The sequence below is a fragment of the Dipodomys ordii genome, unplaced genomic scaffold (genome assembly GCF_000151885.1).
Source record: "Dipodomys ordii isolate 6190 unplaced genomic scaffold, Dord_2.0 Scaffold18, whole genome shotgun sequence".
NCBI classification, from domain to species: domain Eukaryota; kingdom Metazoa; phylum Chordata; class Mammalia; order Rodentia; family Heteromyidae; genus Dipodomys; species Dipodomys ordii.
Window position 1 is genome coordinate 11,446,437 of NW_012267234.1, and position 4,446 is coordinate 11,450,882.

Genomic DNA, 4,446 nt, shown 5'->3' on the forward strand with positions numbered 1-4,446 from the left:
CCCGGAGCTTCCAAAGCAGGGCGGGGAGAGCGTGGCCGGCGCGGAGGCCACCGCCGCCACACGAGGCCCTTCTCCTGCAACAACTGCCCGGATCCGGAGCCCCCCCCCGGGGGTGGGGACGGGGTGGGGACGCGGGCGGCCGGTCACGTGGGGCCGCTGGGGTGGAAGCGAAGATGGCAGAGACGCGGAGGCCTTGGAGGCGCCCGGGGCCGTGGGAAGCAGGGGGCTCCCGCGGGATGCCGCGCCCACGGCGCACCCCTGCACCCCGCACCCCTTTCCCGGGAAGTACTACTCGGAAGAGAACAAAGCCGAGCTTGGAGGCGGTGAATGCAGGCTGGGAGCCCCGGCGTTGCACGGCGGGCAGGCCGGGTGCGGTGGGAAGGACGAGGCGCCACGTGGGCGCGGAGGCCGCCATTGTGGCCCTGCTGGGAAGGGGGCCGGGGAAGGACTGGGGGGGGGCTTGGAAGACGGCTCCCCCAGCCCCCTCCCGGGACAGACCGGGCCCGGCCCCGCGCGGCCTCCTCCGCCCCTCGCCCCGGAGCGGTGGGGCTGGACGCAGGGCCGCCGCGGCTGGGCCGGGCGAGCAGCAGCCGGGAGAAGGTGGCGCTATTTCGTGAAGGTGGATTTGAAAAGAAACACAATCCACGAATCCAGGGCGGAGGCCACGGACTCCATTAGGTCGGGCTGCCCTGCCATGGTCCACCAGAGGGCGCCAGCGCCTCCTTTACAGATCAGCAGACCCTGATGTTTTGGGGTTCGAATCCCGACCAACCTCCCCGCTTCCCCTCGCAAACCAGGATGTTGGCCAACATTCAAATGCTAGGGACACCCCTTCCTCTTCCCCTGATGTCCTGGGAAGGGGGGGGGGACCTGCGTCTAAAAAGCAAGAAAGCCCCAGGCCAAATAAATTGCCTGGAGTTTGCTGGATGAAGAGAAGGGGGGAAAGCAATGGGGATCGCTCGGCCTCTGAGTCATGTCACCAACCCGTGTCTGCTTTTGCTTTCGTTATCTCCTCCCCCCCCCCAGCAACGTGAAGTCTGCCATTATGAAGTGTACAATTGTTTCAGAAGTTTTCATCACCCCCAAAGAAACTCCCTCCCTTCCCACGAAGCGAGAAAAAGTCATCTCTCTAATCACCCATTATTGGCTTCAGTCATGATCGGCCCGCAGGAGCTCAGGGCCTTCACCTGGAGATGGGAATTTGAGCCCAACTCAGCCTTGCCTAAATCCGGTCTCTTACAGGGATGGCCGAACCCTGTCCAAAGACTTAGCTCACAAAAGTTTCTCACTCCATCTTGCCCCCTGGAATGTATTTCCTTGGGGCTGTCCATCTTGTCTTTGGCGGGAGAAGCAAGTAGGAATAGAAGTGTCAGCCCAGAGTAGCACGCCCCATGATTAACCAGACTTCTAGGATTCAGACACCTGGCCCTCCTTCCCAGCCAGGGCTGCAGGATACAGGGCTAGTGTTTAAAAACAGCAGCGCTGAAGGCTGGGGGTACAGTGACAGGTGTGGAAAGGAGGATCCAGGGCTAGGGGAGAGATCCTAGGCCTATGTGAGTCTTCATGGCCCTTGACCTCCCATCTCTGGGATTTGACCTTCAGCCTTCAGAGGTGAGTTTCCTGCTACAGGCTACTTGTGGGGCTATTTGTCTTGCTGGTTTGGAGGCCTTAGCCACCGGTATTTCATGTTGAGGGTTTGGAACAGAGTTTTGGCGAGGAAAGCTGGGGGGTGTCTCTGACTTCCCAGCTCTGGGAGAGAGAAGTGAGGGACCTTTTCCTAGAATGTCATATATTCTCTTTTGTTGTTAGTGGTGGTCTTGGGGCTTGAACTCTGGGCCTGGGCGCTGTCCCTAAGCTCTTCAGCTCAAGGCAAGTGCTCCACCACTTGAGCCACAGTGCCACTTTCTGTTTTCTGGTGGTTAATTGGAGATAAAAGTCTCACAGACTGGGGCTGGGAAGGTGGCTAAGTGGTAGAGCACTTGCCTTGCATGCATGAGGCCCTGGGTTCGATTCCTCAGCACCACATAAGCGAAAAGAAAAAAGCCGGAAGTGGCGCCGTGGTTCAAGTGGTAGAGTGCTAGCCTTGAGCTGAAGAGCTGAGGGACAGCGCCCAGGCCCAGAGTTCAGAGTTCAGGCCCCACGACCGGACCCAAAAAACAAAACAAAACAAAAAGTCTCACAGTCTTTCCTGCCTGGGCTGGCTTTGAACCGTGATCCTCAGATCTCAGCCTCCTGAAAAACTAGGATTACAGGCATGATCCATGGGTGCCTAGTAGGTCATATATTCTTAAGGTGAAGTCTGGTTAAATTGCCACACTAGTTTTAAGCTTTCCCATCCTCCATAAATGGGGTGCAGGCCTTGGGTTCATCAGTCATTCAGGGTCCACATCATGGCAGCTACTTGTGCTCCAGGCATCTATCCTGTGTTCCGGTTAAAGGAAACCTGATGTGCCTTGGGGAAATGTGTTAAATTAACTAAACGGGGAAAGACTAGAGATTGAGGCTCCAGGTTCAACGGTTTTTTAACTTAGATGGAACTATTCACAAGTATGCAAAACAATACCAAACCCGCAGTGACAAATCTCCTTCCCATTCTTCTTTCTGATCTGCCCATTTCTATCCCCCAAAGGCAAATACTCGTCCACATTTCTTGTGTATGTGCAAACATGTATGAAGATAAATTTTAATCTCTTTCTCTTATACAAAAGTCATATCTTTTGCATTCCCTCTCCCACTTATTAATACACCTCAGAATTCTCCATGCCAGTGCACATGCGCTTGTTATTTTTCACAGTCTAGTATTTTTCCACTATATGATATGCTATAATTATTTCATCTGTCTCCTCTTAGGATTGCTTGGGTCTTATCCAATCCTCTGCTTTCACAGATGATGATGTAATTTTCTGACACACGTGTGTTATTTTGCATATATGCAGTTGGACTTAGCGGATAAATTCCTTAAATTGGAAATACTTGGTGAAAGGCAGATGTCTTGAAAGTGATGATCCATGGTGCCTGCCTTCTTCTAATGGGAAGGGAGGAAAGAGCCAGACAAGGCCGGGTTGAGCTGCTTTGTGCTCTATGGATGTTTGATCATCTTGTTGCTCACCTATTCTGAGCTCCAGTTGTTTATTTGTGTGTGTGTGTGTGATGGGGCTTGAACTTTGGGCCTGGGCGCTGTCCCTCAGCTCTTCAGCTCAAGGCAAATGCTCTACCATTTGAGCCACAGTGCCACTTCCGATTTTCTGGTGGTTAATTGGAGATAAGAGTCTCGCAGTCTTTCCTGCCCAGTCTGGCTTTGAACCACGATTCTCAGATCTCAGCCTCCTGAGTAGCTGGGATTACAGGCATCCGGCCCCAGTTTTTAAATCTATAAAATGTGTCCTGTACAGTCTAAGGGCTTAGCTCAGTTGTAGAACCCTCGCTTTGCATGTACAAGGCCCTGTGTTTGAACCCCAGCACAACACACACACACACACACACACACACACACACACACCCCTATAATGTGGCATGCACAGCTGTGAGATGAAATGAGGTGAGCTATGCAGCATATTTAGTTCAAGGTCAGATACAATAATCTTGTCTTCCCTGGTGCCTTCTGGAACCTTCGGTGAGAGTCCAGGATTGAGTTTAGCAGTCAGGCCATTTCTCTTCATTGGAAGATGTCCTGCCCCACTGTTGTGCCCTTACACCTCTACTGTGCTCTGCTGATAGAATCTCTACAGGCCAAGCTACCGTGCAAGCTACACTGTCATGGAATTTTCTGGCAAGAAAACCCTTGCTTTGCCTTCAATCCTCAGGACTCTGGTCCCTGGCATGGTCCACAAATAGTGCTGTCTTCTATTTGTTGAGTCTTTGCCATCAGCACCACGCCATGTGGAGTATTTTCCATGTGTGATTCCATTCCGTTCTCAGAATTACAGTACCACTGCTGGGCCGACTTCTCCATCATTCTGTACCTTCATCCCACCAAATACAACATCTTCTATTTGAGCTTCTGGTCTTGACTCCTCTAGGCTGCCCTTTCCAATGTGTGTGTGTGGTGGGGGGGAGGGGTGAGAACCCAGTGTGTGTAGATTTCCTGTGACCTTAGAGTTTTCATGTCTATTGAGAATGAACCCTCTTTTGAAATGTGGACAGGCAGATTGAAGGGTGAGTTTGATCTCCTATGACCAGAAATGGAGTCTATGATATCCTATGACCAGAAATGGAGTCTTAAGTGTATAAAAGTCCACTTGGCAGCCAATCTCCAGAGGCCTCACCCAAGGAGACAGTCACAGATCTTTCTAGATCTCACACAGCTCGCTTGCATTTCTGCCTCAGTTCTCTTGTCTCGCCACAAGGGAGCCAGGCGAATGGGGAGCCCGAGGTTCTGTTGGCTGAGTCTGCCTGCTTCTCCACCTCCAAAAGGCCAGGTGTTTCAGAACTCCGGTGACCAAGAAC